Raw genomic sequence first — 17348 nt, forward strand, 5'->3', positions numbered from 1 at the left:
TGAAAGGTATGCACTGACTTGACTAATACAATTTGCAGTCACACAGGTGCAGTTAACAGGTATGCACGGAGTGGTATATCACACTGCGTGCACTCACGTAGGTAGGTGTATATCACACTGCGTGCACTCACGTAGGTAGGTGGTTGCATTGAATACAACAGGTAGGTATATGCAGTGATGAGGTGGATGCACTCAATACAAAAGGTAGGTATATGCAGTGATGAGGTGGGTGCACTGAACACAACAGGTAGGTATATGCAGTGATGAGGTAGGTGCACTGAACACAACAGGTAGGTATATGCAGTGATGAGGTGGGTGCACTGAAAACAACAGGTAGGTATATGCAGTGATGAGGTGGGTGCACTGAACACAGCAAGTAGGTATATGCAGTGATGAGGTGGGTTCACCGAACACAACAGGCAGGTATATGCAGTGATGAGGTGGGTGCACTGAACACAACAGGTAGGTATATGCAGTGATGAGGCGGGTGCACTGAACACAACAGGTAGGTATATGCAGTGATGAGGTGGGTTCACTGAACAGAACAGGTAGGTATATGCAGTGATGAGGTGAGTTCACTGAACACAACAAGTAGGTATATGCAGTGATAAGGTGGGTTCACTGAACACAACAGGTAGGTATATGCAGTGATGAGGTGAGTGCACTGAACACAACAGGTAGGGATATGCAGTGATGAGGTGGATTCACCGAACACAACAGGTAGGTATATGCAGTACTGGGTATTACAATGTGCACCTGTCACACACACACAGGTAGTCACTGAATGTGCTGGGCGTGGCTGGCAGTGGCACACACACAGTATGAATTAGCAAGGCTGTCTATGCAACACAAGTGGGACACACAGAAAAAAAAATAGATCACAAGAACAAGATTAGCTCAGGGAGTGTAGCCTGATTGGCTACAATGTGCCTGCTGACTGTGATGTAGAGGGTCAAAGTTGACCCTAATGGTGCATTATGGGGCGAACCGAACTTCCGAGAAAATGAACCACCGGAAGTTCACCGGGAACCATTCGTCGGCGAACAATTCGGGCCATCTCTATATTAAATGACAACAGCAGCCTGTGTAACCACCACCAGGGTCTAGGGATGCTACAATTTTTGGGACGATTTATCTTGCTGTGGTGCCACTGAGGTGCCATACTACTCTTCTTTCTGTGCTGCCGCAGAGTGCTGCTTAGCCCTCCTGCTGCTGCCTCTCATGTCGTACTATTAAACGACAACAGCAGTTTGTGTACCCACCACCAGGGTGCAGGTATGCTACAATTTTTGGGACGATTAATTCAGACAGACAACTCTGCTGTCATGTTATTGGTATTCCTGCAACAACAACAAAAAAAACCTTGACAAAAACCTCTGGTTTTTTTTTTGTGGCGTCGCTCATTTGTCTCATTCTTCTCCCTCCAGTGGTACCACCACCGCCAGGTGCCATTGGGGCTTGCCATTACCTCTACGATTGCCTAAAGTGTATTTCCCTGTTTAAAAACAATTATTACCAATTAATAGCCACATTTCAAGTGTTGATTTCACTTTATAATCCATTTTCGCAAAAACTAAAAGTTCTTTTTGAATTTTTTTTAAGTTGTAGCCCCTTATCACCTTTATAATACATGTAATTTTGGGGATTGTAGCATGTATGGGGGCCTTGCTATTAACTTTAAAAGAAAATCTGGTGTGCTTTGATAGGATGAAGGCCATTCTGGATGATGCTCACCCTAAGTTTGAGAAATATGGAATTTCTCAATTATTCTCACTGGATTCCACAATATATCACAGAAGTCTAGGTTGGGAAGAAACGTTTTGCTCGCCCAGCACTTAGAGGCCCCTGTTGATCTTCTCCCTACTGCATTGAAGGCAAGCTGGCCGTGTCTTGCATACTCCTCTCTACCTTCCTTATTTCCTTCTTCTCTTCTCCTTCTTTCTTCCCTCTTTTCACTCCAACTTTACTTCTCCTCCTTCTTTGCTCCCTTCTCTGTCTTAAATTTTCCCCTCCCCCTCTACCTTAACCTGAATTCACTCAGACAACCTGTAGGCCTATAGCTCCTGACCCGCCACCTCTGCAGGTGGCTCTCTGTAGGAATGTGTCCTTGGCAATACGTTTGGACAAATAAGGGTGCTGGTACCTGTTGCCTTGTGCTGCTAGCGCCCACTTGAACTTTATGTGTGAATTAGTCGCTTCGGCGGCTATTATAAACGCCAGGTTGTTACCAATAGTAACCCCAGGAGACTTGGTATACTATGTTTTAATAATATAATATATGTCTTGACATGTATTTGGATATGATGCATATCTCCTGTACCCTGTTTCTTTCTGTCTTTTATTGAAAATAATAAAAATTTTTGAAAGATAAAAGAAAATCTGGATCCACGGCCGTATATCGCCGTGATTGACTCATTCATGCCAAAAATCCGGTTCGAATTTGTAATTCAGTTTCAAATCTGGATTTTAATCATGACGGTTCCAGATTTTTACACTTAGCCATGTTTGTCAAATCCGTGGATGAGGGAATTCGGAATTTCCAGATTTACTCGGATTCGTGGATAGGGGTATACGAGCGCCACTAGTCTTGGGCAGAAGTGATGGGGTCTGGATATGTTCATGACCCCCAGTATGGATAGACAGATGCTCCCCCTCTTTAGTATAGGTAGACAGCATCCCCCCTCTTCAGTATAGGTAGCCAGATGCCCACCCCCCACCACCTTAGTATAGGTAACCAGAAGACCCTGTTAGGTATAGGAAGCCAGATGCCCCCCCTCCCACCTTCAATATAGGTAGCCAGATTACCTCCCCCTTCAGTATAGGTAGCAAGATTATTCCCCTTCAGTATAGGTAGCCAGATGACACCCCTTCTCTTTGAAGTTGTCAGATGACCCCCCCTTCTGTATAGGTAGCCACATGCTCCTCTACCCACCTCTGTATGATGGCAGTCAGATGCAATCTCCCCTTCCCCATACCAAGATCATAGCAGGAGTTACTCACCTCTCCAGGCTCCATTCCAGGGACAATTGTTCATCTTCCTTTCAGACAGCCACCGTGTGTGTCTCACTCTCTAGCTGGAGTCTCTCATCATGAGGTGCATTGGCACCTTACTTTTGAGTAACATGGTAAGAAACTCTGTCTAGAGAGTAAAGGATGCAAATTGAAAGGGAAGATAACGTTTTGGAAGGAATCGGAGCCTGAGGAGGTGAGTGGCTATGAATCGGGTCTGTGTACTGACAGCTAGCATTTCAAGCTTGAGTCTGAACCAGGTCTAAGTGCTGGCCTCCCTTCTCTACTGATGCCCTAGGCCCAGGCCTTTGTGGCCTGGTCACAATATAGCTGAGGGCATAATGTGACCAATTGTTTTCTTGGTGACTATGGTCCCAGTTGCCCTGAGATAATTTACACATTTCCCCAGTGTAGTTCTGGGCTGCTTTCTCCCTATTATCATGATCATTGCAACTCCAGAAGGTGAGATCTTGCACGGAGCTTCAGACTGAGGGAGATTCTTTCATTTGTGAATGATGCGCCAACTGTTGTCACCTTTTCACCAAGATGCTTAGCTCATTCCAAACTTGTACAGGTCTACAATCTTGTTCCTGACATCCTTGGTAGGGATGGTTGGAGATTTTTGCCGGAGCATACATTATGATTCAACAAAAAAATTAGGAAAATTGGAAATACTCTGTAGTATTGTACCAATAAGAGAATGTGGTGATTTACCACAAAAATCAGAAAACCTTGGAAATTTTAGGCCAATTAGAAGACTCAAAAATACTGGGAAGTATCTGCGTCATTTGATTGGCCTATAATTACCACAGCAATCCAATATCCGTGTTAAAAATTCTGCATTCTCTGATTGGTGGAATGCTTCAGAGTTCCGAAGTACTTAGCTGATTAACTGTTCATAAGTATATTGTACTGTAAAGTATTCATTTTTAACCGCATCATTAATATTTTGCGGATGTCCATAAAAATTACGGATATTCAAAAAAAATTACGTATTCCGTAAAAACCCAAATGCGTAAAAACCAATTACGTGCAATATTTGTATGTGTTATGCTGAAAAGCCTGGACACCCTAGTAAGTCATTACTTAATAGTTGTTTAAGATCTGCCCTCAAATTTCCAGTAATGCTTAAGCAATGGGACTGTAAATGCAATTCTAAAACATCATCTTGCTTCTTTTCAAGTAGCACATGTTACAGTGTTTCTTGAAGCAAACAAAAGTGGTCATCTTGATGTAGACACTTGTATTAATGTGCGTAACTTTAATAGCAGAATTTTATCAAAGATGTACATGAGATCAGCTGCATTTGCTCCTGGCATTTTTAAACCTTTCTTCCTACTTTGTGGGACTGTTTCTTATGCTACATTGTTCTTCCTCTGCAGGTTATTTCTACTAGTCTGGAGATGGATTGAAAGTAATTAATTCCCTATGTCTTTACAGTAAGTAGAGGGGAAACCTATCCATTTCTATATGCAATACACCAAAGGGAACATCGTTCAGAAAGCATGCAAACTTCACAATAAATATTACTTTAATGTAAATATGACAATACATCTAAATATGTGCTTACTGAGTACACACTTCAGTTTCCTGTAACTGCAACATTTGGCAATTCCTCATTAAAACAATGTTCACTGTACACTGTTAATCCACATAATAAGGAATACTGCATAATCTAGTCACTTAGCTCTTTCTTAATACAGGAAGCCAAAGTCAGGGAACTGGAATTAAACTAAATGTGTGGATTAAGGAAGTGAAATATTAGAAACAAAATAGATAGAAACAAATTCTGTGGTTTACATTTAATTTATGTAAATCAGTAATCCTATTTTATTTTTATTTTTTTGTTCCTGGGGTTTCCTTTCCCGCAATGATTTTGTTTATTTCATCCTGTTTGTTACTTTACTAAAATTAGAATTTGTAAAAATATGAAAACATGTGGTCTCCATGTACAAATTGCCCACATTTTCACTTCCTTAGAAACGTTTATGCTCACTAAAAACAGATGTGAAATGATAACCTGATAGCAAATGTAATCTCCTTAAGGAAAGACAGAAAGAAAAGTCACCCCGAGAAATAAGTGATGGTGGAAATGCTAGTGTAGCCATGGAGAAAGGAAGGGGTCACCACAGGTAAAGGGAATGTGAATGTAGGGGGACCTATCAAGGTTTTGCTTGGAGAAATGTGATAACCCGTACCTAACTCAACACCATAGTCAGGAATGTAACAATGTCACAAACACAACTGAGCTCCAGCATTGATAGAGACAGTGAAAACCTATAAGAGGGAAGAGGGGCCACTCTGGTGTTTCAATTGTAAAGGGGTACACTTACTACTAAAGGGGGTCACTATTACTAAAGAGGGCAAACTTATTTCTAAATGGGGCTATACTTTGAAAGGGCGTCACCCTTAGGCCGTGCTTGCTATAGAGAAAGCCAAAGGGGCAGCACTGATTAAAGGGAGCCACACTGAGTATCAAGGGGGCTAAAATATGGGGTATAATAGCTATTTCTGCTGCATTTGCAATGGATTGTGGGACACACACACAGTGTGTGCACACAACTGCTGGCTCGGTGGTCAGTTACTTGGTCAATAAAATCTAAATTTGATTAATTAAGAATACAGCAGGTGTTCTTAAAAGTACACTTATCCTTCAAGAGTTGATTTTGTGTTTGGCTGGAAAAATTAACAGTTTCCATACACACGTATCAAACACACAGGAATGCCAACAAGAAATCTCCAAAACATGCTCCCTAATTCCACTATGACAAACTTGCGAAAATGAAGATGAAGGCCATGAGAGTTCTGCATATGAAGAAAAATGTTACGAAACATATATAGAGTATAAATACTGCACAATTATTTGCCTTTTTATTATATAAACTCTTGGGAGGAAACAAAACACCTTAAGAATAAAACAATGTCTATAAAAGAGCAAAAAAATATTTTATTTTATTTTTTGGGATAATCCATCAATTATCTTTACCCCAACAAAGTAAATGTGCTAGCTTTCTATCATGCTGAAATGTTAACCTTTTATTTTTGCATGTATTCAAGTCCACAAAATAATTAAATCCTTTAATGAATAGAGGGAGGAAATGTTTTAAAATTTGGAGTTTTTCCCAGTTTCTCAGCTATGCAGAATGCCTCCTAGCAAACACATGTGGATACAGATGTTGTTCTTCTTACGCAAGTCCATTTTTAACTTCACGGATGTACTTTTGGCTGTTTATGAGAGGCATCAAAATAAAAAATATGTAAATTCCTGCATGATAACCCTCAAGAAGAATGATACTGCTGTCTCATTTAACATCCTGAGACACTGGGTACCTTCAGTCTGTTTTAACCTCAACTCTCTAAAGTAGACATGACATCATCCCTTATTCCTGCATGTTGTTGTAACACGCTGGAAGAGTTTTACTTCCGTACTACTAGTTTAGTCAGATACAAATTAATTTATGAATGAAATAATTAAATGAATGAATGATGAAATCTCTGAATAAAGTATCTTTGTGTTATTAATGTTTACAGAAGTGGAATGACACAAAATGGTGATGTTTACAAGTTTAGTAAAGTGAATTGGATAGTTCACAAGTATAAAACTAGTAAATGAGCAAAGGCATTGGTGGTGTGCAAGATACAATAACCAATCAAATTCTGACAAATTCCAGGTTATTCTAGTTTAGTTAGTGATAGATTCTTAATATCAGTCTTTGCATATCTTTCTGTAGGCCTTATCCAGTTAACTTTTTTCTCCTACATTTTACCCCAGAAGATAAATTTTCATCTTATCTAAAGAATATGTTTTCAACACTTAGCAACGGAAAAAGTCCTAAACAGTAGATACATAAAGTATATAATCAAATAATGAAGACCAAAGATGGTTCTTTACTTGCATTTCCTTTGAAGGGTTACATGAGTTACATTTTTAATGCTGAACTTCCAATTTAAACACAGAAAGTGCTAATAAAGTTATATATTGATATCTTATTATGCCTACTGTTATAGAGCTTTGTTTATGCAGATTTTGCTTCATGCAGGTTTACTTTAAGTGAAACTATTTCCAAATCATTTAAATATAATATATACAGGTATTGCATTCATATAATTGCTTAATGTCTTTTTTTATGTTAATTTTAATCAAACTGATTTCCACTCCACAACAGAGCCCTGTAAAAATCTTCTTTATTAAAAAACCATAAAAGTTTAAGTCTCAAAGATTGCTAAATGATTTGGACCTTCCTTGGTACTTAGCTACCATACAGGAAATGGCACAGCCATATAAGCAATAAACTCCTCTTTAATTGTACCTCCAAAACTGAAATGTGACAGGTGAGAACCAAAATTGGTGAGGGATAAGAAAAGCAAACAAGGAAAGCAAACATACACCTACAGTGCTGCCCATTATTATTCATACCCATGGCAAATTTTGCCTTAAAGTTACTTTTATTCAACCAGCAAGTAATTTTTGGTGGAAAAATACATAGGTGTCTCCCAAAAGATAATAAGATGATGTACAAGAGGCATTATTGTGGAAAAAAAAAACACTTCTCAGCTTTTATTTACATTTGAGCAAAAAGCGTCCAGTCCAAAATTATTCATACCCATGGTCACGCCCACTCACTGCATGGACATGCCCATTTTTGCCACCCCCCACCTAGTGCCCACAGGTGCCCCCGACCTCCAAGGACCCTAGGAACGCCCCTGATGATGGCCAGGAAGCCACAGTGCGAACACCCTATGGAGATTCTGATTGGTTAAAAATTGGTAAAGGTTTGAGGAAAGGTTGTATCCTATCCCACTTCCTGTTCAATATTTATGCCAAAGTGATCATGAGAAAACTGGATCTTGAGGAAACAGAAATTGGTGTGAAAATTGGTGGACAGAAAATCAATAACCTTCGGTATGCTGATGACACGACTCTTTTCAGGCGGATGGCCTGCAAAATCTGATTAATAGAATCAAAGATGAAAGTGCAAAGTTCGGCCTCCTCGTGAATATCAAAAACATCAAGATCATGACAACAGTAGAGTGTGTGCAGAAATTCACCTTCCTCGGTTCTCAGATCGATCAAAATGGTAATTGTAGTCATGAAATAAAATGTCGGATAACCCTCGACAGAAATGCAATGGTAAGCATGAACCAAGTATGGAAAAACAAAGACCTTAGCATTACGACTAAATGTAGACTGGTTCATGCCATCGTTTTCTCCATAACCATGTATGGCTGTGAAAGTTGGACCCTAAGAAAAGCAGATAGAAGAAAAATTGACTCCTTCGAGTTGTGGTGCTTCGCATTCCATGGACAGCAAGGATGACGAACAAAGAAGTATTGGAACGTATAAGACCAGACTGGAAGGCAAGATCACCAGACTCAGACTCACATATTTCGGCCATCTGTAAGATTCGCCCTTTCCTGACCTCTGCCACCACCAAACTCCTCATCCATGCCCTCATAATTTCCCGCCTTGACTACTGCAATGCCCTGCTGTCTGGTCTCCCTATGACCCGAACAGCCCCACTGCAGTCCATCATGAATGCGGCAGCCAGAATTATCCACTGCTCCCATCGCTCCACCACGGCAGATCCCCTCCTAGAATCCCTCCACTGGCTTCCTATCCAGTCCAGAATCAGATTCAAGATACTGTGTCTGACCTACAAATCTGTCCACAAAACCTGTCCAACCTACATTTCCGATCTTACTCAGAGGTACACACCTAGCCGCTCACTCCGCTCTTCCAATGAACTTCGCCTAACCGCCCCCCGCATCACCCAGTCCCATGCACGCCTCCAGGACTTCTCAAGAGCTGCTCCAACACTATGGAACTCCCTACCTCCACCCATTAGGGCAGCCCCCTCCTTCAACATCTTCAAGAAAGCCCTCAAAACTCACCTTTTTACTCTGGCCTACTACCCCTCACAAGTGCTCTAAACCTATAGCTGAACTCTGGTCCCCTACCATTCGTGTCCTTACCTCTCCCTCTAGATTGTAAGCCTTTGGGCAGGGTCCTCCTCCTTTTGTGTCCTACCTGATCTGGCACCTCCGTTACTGTGAACCCATTCCATGCATTTGAGTGAACCTAACTTGCCTAATCTCCATGCTTCATCCAGTGACTGACTAAGCATTACCTTGTACTAATACTGTGCTGTGTGATCTGGTTTTCTTGTATTCCTGTATTGTCATATTGCTGTATGTCACCCCTAAATATTGTCTGTAACCTAAATTAATGTTCAGCGCTGCGTAATATGTTGGCGCTTTATAAATACAATAAATAATAATAATAATAATAATAATGGGATGCTATCAAATTCCTTAGAGAAAGACCTAATGCTAGGACTGATCAGTGGCAAAAGGTGACAAGGCCGCCAGAGAATGCGTTGTCTTGACATCATCAAAGCTGACACAGGATTGAGCTTAAGGCAACTGGCAGAAATGGTACAAGATCGGACAGCATGGAGAGAGCTAACACATAGAATCACCAAGAGTCGGATATGACTGAATGGATAACATCATCATCATATAGCATGTAATGCTTTATGCATTATTAATTGAATTCCAACCTAAAGGTGGTAAAATATATAATGATGATGGGTATTTTTACATTAATTGCAAATGTATACTTTTACGTCAAGTGATTGATTCCGCACTGGCAGGGAAAAGGTCCACTTTTGTCCTGCCACAAGAGTGCGGACCCCATCTCCTCTTGTTGTCTGCTATCCTGTTTCCACACCACTGAGCCGGGAGGTAGAGGTTTGAGTGGATTGTTTGTTCTGTAAATATATGCGTACATTGCATATTTATGTGTTTAATGCAAGTTAATGCATTTATTGCATATGTATTTATTTATTGCACATTTATAAGTTCTAGCATGTGAAATAAGGATATTGATAATGAATATGGATGTGCATTGTTTGAACTTGCATGTGCTGATTCATCAGTGTACAATCTTGCTAAGTATGCATTATAAACATTGGTATGTGGCATGCAATGCATTGTTTATTGAATTATAATTTAAAGGTGGTAAAGGATATCATGATTATGGGCATTATCAAATATATTCCAAATGTATGCATTTATAGCAAATGTATGTATTTTAGTATGTGGAGTTAAGATATACAGTAGGTATAATGACAATTTTTGTGAGTAAAATCTTAACCTATGATATTTTATTGCAAGGTTATGCATAATGATTGCAAGTGGAGTCTCTCCTTATGAAATCTGTATTGTGGCATGAAGGAGGTTAACCAGGTGGGAAAAAGGACACACAGCACCATGCTCCTGATAAGTCTTGATTTTGGAACTGGTTGAGTGATCGAAATCTAGCACTTGGAGCGGAGATCCGAGACACTACGTGGAATGGGCAGAGCTTGATGCCAGAGTGGAGAGATTAATGTTGTAGGTTTATGGGGAAAGCCTGCATGCAGCTCAAGCATGTATTGGTAATGACAGATGTAACCAGTAATGCTCGGATACCCCCCGATCACGGATTCGACTGTTCGGCTGTGATTGAGAAAAAATCGGGAAATGGTTTGATTGATTTCTGGATTTCAGCCGGACTCACGAATTTGACCACATGTTAGTGTGCTGGTTTTATTGGAGCCTTTTATGGAAATAAAAAGCTGTGAAGTTTTTACATTGTGAAAACTTTAATTTGTCTGAGGTGATTGTGCTGGAGGCTAAAGCTTGGAAACAAAGTGGTCATTTGTGGTGAGGGAGCCCCTAAACATCCCATCTGCGCAGCTAGACCTAGTCACTAGGGTCCTTCAATTTGCTGAGTCCCCCACCATTGAGTGTGATGGTGGGCTATCACCTGAAGTATATGGGGCAACAGACAAGTCTTTGCAGGTCCTTTTCTGAGGAAAAAAAGCACAGACTATTTGCACTATGCGCATAGTTGGATCTCTGGCAAGGCCACATAGGCGCCTCATAGGTACCAGATAAATAAGGTAGACAAGGGGAGGCTGAGAGCAGTGAGCAGTGAAAACGCATGTGCACGATGCAAGTAGCCAGAAACCAGCATGAATAGCATTGTGGGCACATTCTGCACTGCACTGTGCACACACACACAGCTGCATTCACTCTCGCTCCCCACCACCAGTAACCCTGTTCCTGCTGGTCCAAGCACTGGTAAAGCAGAAGTTTCAGCACAAGCAGGCAGCTAGACACGATCTGTCCACGTCTGCCCTGTTTGATGTTTGCACAATGCACACACACAATTGCTGTAAGATAGTAGCACTGCGGCCATGGGAAAGACAGTCGAGTCTGGACTGGCAGTCTGGCACTCACGTCACACATGGGTCTGACTTAGGACACAGCATTGATAAAAGACAGCTGACTTCCAGTGGTTACATCTCCTGTTGCACTGCCTTCCCCACCACCTCTAACCTATCAGAGGTGTAGCGCATTGGGAGTTGTTGCCAAGAGGGGTTGGCCAAATTTCCATGCCACTGGGAATGACGGAGAAGACCTTAGACAACTGAAGGTTGAAGGTGCAGGAAGTGATGTCACATCTCCACTCTCCACCCAGAAAAAAATTGAACTACAGGTGCCTGAGACTCCTGGTGAGTGGTAACAAATGGTGGGAGGGACTTGGAGCTGCAGGGAAAGAGTCAGAAAGAGCTTGGCATAAGCATTGCATTTGAAGTATGAATCATGTCAGTTGCGTGCTGCTGATGTGCTGATATTACTTTTGCACTAACTGCCCAGCATTACCAAGAAGTCATGCCAGTAGCTCTCCTCAGAGAAATTTACCATGTAATCCCTACTGTCATGTCACTAGCTGTCCTCACTCAGTGGATATTACAATCTACTCCCTGCTTTCAAGTCACTAGCTGTCCTCAGAAGAAGTTACAATCTAATCCATTCCTGCCATCATGTCACTAGATGTCCTCAGAGGATTTTACCATCATATCAGTAGCTGTCCTAAAAGGACTTTATAATCTAATCCTTGTCCTCAGAAGAGTTAACAGTCTAATCCATACCTTCTGTCATGTCACTAACTGTCATCAGAAGAGCTTACAGTCTAATTCATTCCTGCTGTTAAGCTTTACTTGGTGAAGCATACAATCTAATTCCTGCAATCATGTAACTAACTGTCCCCAGGGGAGCTTACAATCTAATCTCTGCCCTCATGTCAATAACTTTCCTAAGAGGAGTTTACAATCCAGTCACTGCTGCCCTGTCACTAACTATACATAGAGGACCTTACAATTGAATACCTGTTATGAATCAGGTCACCGTGTGTGTGTGTGGGGAGGGGGAGGGCTGCTGGTCATGGGGCGGCTGGTGATAGTTGGCCTTGGGTTGTAAAATCCATCCCCAGCTATGCTATATATAGTTGAAATCGAGGTGCAGCCCCTGTATTATTTTGTAACACCTGGCTATTTGTTACATAATTATTTATGGCTAAGCGTAGCATTGTTTTGTTTAACAGTTAATATTTAATATTTTACCAAGGATGTCCTCTCGTCACTCAGTCCCCCCCTCACCACCACCACCACCACCACCACACACACACACACACACACACACACACGCACGCACGCACGCACGCACGCACACACGCACGCACGCACACACACACACACACACACGGGTATTGAGGCTACCCATTCTGGTAAAAGCAGCAGATTTCTGGCAGCACTGCAGGACAATTACTTGACTCAAATGGTAATGGAACCAACTAGGGGGAATGCGTTACTGGATCTGATCATTTCTAATAGACCAGATAATGTATCAAATGTGCAGGTTCAAGAACATTTGGGAAATAGTGATCACAACATGATAACATTTGATCTGGTGACTGATAGGCCACGGGGCAGCAGGACCACTAAAACTATGAATTTTAGAAAAGCAAAGTTCAATCAAATAAGGCAGGCACTATGTTTGGTGAACTGGGATAATGCACTACAAGGGGAGGACACTGAAGGGAAATGGCAAGCTTTTAAATTTATTTTCAATTAATATTGTAGTATGTATATCCCATATGGAAACAAAATGTCTAGGAATAAAAAAAGGCCTCTATGGATAAATAGAAAGGTTAGGTATAAAATGAAGAGGAAAAAGAATGCCTATAAGGTCCTAAAACAGGAGGGAACCGAGGCTGCACTAAGCAATTACCGTATAAGGAGTGCAATAAAAATTGTAAAAAGGAAATTAGGCTGGCAAAGATCGAAGCTGAAAATCAAATCGCTAGGGATATCAAATCTAACCCAAAAAAAAGTTTTACAAGTACATCAACTCTAAAAAAAGAAAGGTTGACTGTATAGGACTCCTAAAGGATGAGGGTGGGAACTCAATGGTGGATGACCAAGGTAAGGCAGAGTTATTAAATGCTTTCTTTGCTTCTGTCTTCACAAATGAAACAGCACTGTTGCAAATTACAGAGGCAGAAGAGTCTCAATCTTCTAACTGTAATATTAAATACTTAACGCAGGAAGAAGTGAAGGCAAGACTAAATAAATTAAAAATAGACAAGGCACCTGGCCCGGATGGCATGCATCCTCGGGTCCTAAGGGAATTAAGTTCAGTTATAGATAAACTCCTTTATCTTATCTTTTGTGACTCTCTTTCAACTGGCAGAGTCCCAGTGGATTGACGTACAGCCCACGTTTTCCCATTATGTAAGAAGGGCAAAAAATCAGATCCAGGAAATTATAGACCTGTAAGCTTAACATCAGTTGTATGCAAACTATTTGAGGGGTTACTAAGAGATACTATTCGTGACTTCATAGTAGAAAATAATCTTATTTCTCTGCATCAACATGGGTTTACTAAAGACAGGTCCTGTTTGACTAACATACTCAGCTTTTATGAGGTAGTGAACGCTAATATGGATATTGGGAATACTGTAGATGTGATATACTTGGACTTTGCAAAGGCCTTCGACACTGTTCCCCACGAAAGTCTGGTGCAAAAGTTGAGGATGCAAGGACTGGGGAAGAGTCTGTGTGCATGGATAGGGAACTGGCTAACGGACAGAAAACAAAGAGTTGTGGTCAATGGATCGTACACAAATTGGGAGACTGTTAGCAGTGGGGTCCCACAGGGGTCTGTACTGGGTCCAGTGCTCTTCAATTTATTTATTAATGACCTAGTAGATGCAGTAGTGAGCAATGTTGCTATTTTTGCAGATGATACAAAATTGTGCAGAATCATCAACTCTCAGGAAGATAGTGTCATATTGCAACGAGATCTGGATAGGATGGCTATATGGGCACATACATGGCAGATGAAATTCAATGTTGAAAAATGTAAAGTCATGCATTTTGGTCGTACCAATGGTCTAGCACCATACAAAATAAAAGGGATACAGTTGGGGACATCAAACTTGGAGAAGGACTTAGGAGTACTCATCGACAACAAGTTAAATAATCGTACTCAATGCCAAGCCGCTGCAGCTAAAGCTAACAAAATTTTGGGATGCATTAAAAGGGAAATAAAAACTCGAGATGCTAGCATAATATTGCCCCTGTTTAACTCTCTAGTAAGGCCACATCTGGAATATGGAATTCAGTTCTGGGCACCACATTACAAAAAAGATATTGCAGTTTTAGAGCAGGTGCAAAGACGAGCAACAAAATTGATACGTGGGATGGAAGGTCTCACTTACCAAGAAAGGTTAGATAAACTGGGTTTATTTAGTCTAGAGAAAAGACGCCTTAGAGGAGATCTAATTAACGTGTATAAATACATCAGAGGGCAATATAATAGCTTGGCGGATGAGCTTTTTGTCCAAAGGCCTTCTCAAAGGACTAGAGGACATGATCTGCGCATGGAGCAAAAACGTTTTAGCCATTTATTTAGGAAAGGGTTCTTTACAGTAAGAGTGATTAAGATGTGGAATGCACTGCCACAGGAAGTCGTTATGGCAAACTCTATACCTGCATTTCAAGGGGGCTTAGATGCTTTCCTTGCGTTGAAAGACATCCATGGCTACAATTACTAGGTAATGCCTAATGATGTTGATCCAGGGATTTTATCTGATTGCCATCTGGAGTCGGGAATGAATTTTTCCCTTTTGTGGCTAATTGGACCATGCCTTGTAAGGGTTTTTTCGCCTTCCTCTGGATCAACAGGGATATGTGAGGGAGCAGGCTGGTGTTATACTACCAAAATAACTATGTAACACACACACACACACACACACACTTTTTGTTTTTGATGCACATGTTTTGCCCAAACTCGGTGTAGTCATCATTTATGCACATATTTGCACTACTACTAATGAAAATTGACTGAAGCCAAAAGTTAATGCATCCCGTTTTAAGATTTTTATCCAGGGCATATGGAAGTCATGTTTGCATGCCCCATATATTAATGGCTGACAATTAATAAAGTATTCATTGCTCCAGAAAAAAAGGATTAAAATAAGATTCCAGGCTGAAAATCAAATGCTCAAATGAAAAGTAGTCAGAACCAGGGGTGCTTGATACTCCTTTTTAAAATCCGAATTGATTCGGATCCGGATACCCAGTGGCTGGATAGTGTAATGGTTAAGGGTTCTGCCTCTGATGTAGGAGTCCTGGGTTCAAATCCTGGCTCTTCCTACTCAGTAAGCCAGCACCTATTCAGTAAGGAGTTTAATGGGCAAGACTCCCTAACACTGCTACTGCCTACTGAGTGCGCTCTTGTGGCTGCCTCGCAAGCGCTTTGAGTCCGACAGGAGAAAGGCGCTATACAAAAAAAGGAATTATAATTATTATTATTATTATGTCCGGATCTGAATTGGATATCCGAATCCGAACTTTTTGGTATCCGAGTAAACTCGGATATCCGAACCCAATATCCTGGATATCCGCCCGGATTTAGATATCCAGATAGAAAGTGACCTGAAAATGGCTTAAAATGCTTCCAAAAGTCTCTTCAAATGGCAAAAATCCCTTTCAGAGGTCTCTCTCTCTCTCTCTCTCTTTCAGATACATGCTAGATTTTTATCATCCAAAATTATCTTTTGTGACCAGTTTAGATGACAATTTAATGTGTGAAGAAATGTCACCTGATGTTCTTGATGCAGCCCCGTTTCTATGGCTGGGCCAGGCGGGTGTCCACGCGGCCAGGCGGTTGTCTGGGGCACAGTGAGGGAAGGGGGCTTAGTAAAGGAGGGGGAGCGGCACACTGGGATTTAGCCATGGGAAGAGGGCCTGATTCCTCCCTCCCTCTTCTTGGGTACCCCATCCATGCTCACCCCTATATTGCTGAAACGTATGGCAGCAGCAAGGGGTATTAGGAAAAACTCACCTATCAGGCTCCATATAGGTATCACGTGCCGCTAAACAGGAAGGAGTAAGCGGTGCGGGAGACAGAGCAGCCCGGTGGCACATAATGCATGGAGCTTGGAAGGTAAGTTAAGACCCTTTGCCGCAGCCATACATTTCAGCAATGGAGGGGGGGGGGCACCTATATTGGGCTAACCTATACTTGCATAACCCTGTACTGGGGCACTAATATACCTGGCTAACTGATACTAGGGCACATATACCTGGCTATCCTATACTTGGGCACCTATACTTGGCTAGCCTATACTGGGGCACTTAAAGCTGACTATCCTATAGTGGGGGCACCTATACCTGGCTAGCCTATATTGGGACACCTATACTTGACTACCTGTACTGGGGACATTTATACCTGGCTACCTAAACTGAGGGCACCTATACCTGGCTACCTAAACTAGGAGGCACCTATACCTGGCTTCCTATGCTGGCAGCACCTATAATACAATACTTATACTGAGGGCACCAATACCTAGCTACCTAAACAGGGGGCACCTATACCAGGATACCTATATTGGGGCACCTATACCTGGCTACCTATACTGGGGGCACCTATACCATGATACCCATATTGTGGGCACCTATACCTGGATACTTATATTGAGGGGATTTGGCATAGGAGTCGGGTGTGTCAAAGTACTCTGTGATATAGGACAGGCTGACTTTAATGGCATCTTCAACCAACTTATTCGCCATGTAAACAAATTGATATAGATCAAGGAGGGCATCAGCCTTGTTTAGGGCGGCCAGGGGCAGGAAACATTTCTATACAGAGAGCTGGTTCAAAGCGCACAACCCCTTTAATCATTTATGCCGCTCTCAGGCCTGATTCTGCACAGTGAAGCAGGCATGAGTCAGCCAGACCTGGTCCTTCCGCGGTCGCCCTGCATTGGTTCACACCCAGCAGCGGCAGCCGCAGGCAGTCATGTGACTCGTGCTGGCAGGGGAGGGAGGGGCACACGTGGCTGGCAGAGGGAAAAAGGACCCCAGTGGCAGCGAGGCAGGGCAGCTGATATGAGGGGCAGACTGTGGAAACAGTGTGGGGATGCCGAGGAGAAGACCAGGTAT

Source organism: Hyperolius riggenbachi, chromosome 5 (genome assembly GCF_040937935.1).
Source record: "Hyperolius riggenbachi isolate aHypRig1 chromosome 5, aHypRig1.pri, whole genome shotgun sequence".
In the NCBI taxonomy this organism is placed as follows: domain Eukaryota; kingdom Metazoa; phylum Chordata; class Amphibia; order Anura; family Hyperoliidae; genus Hyperolius; species Hyperolius riggenbachi.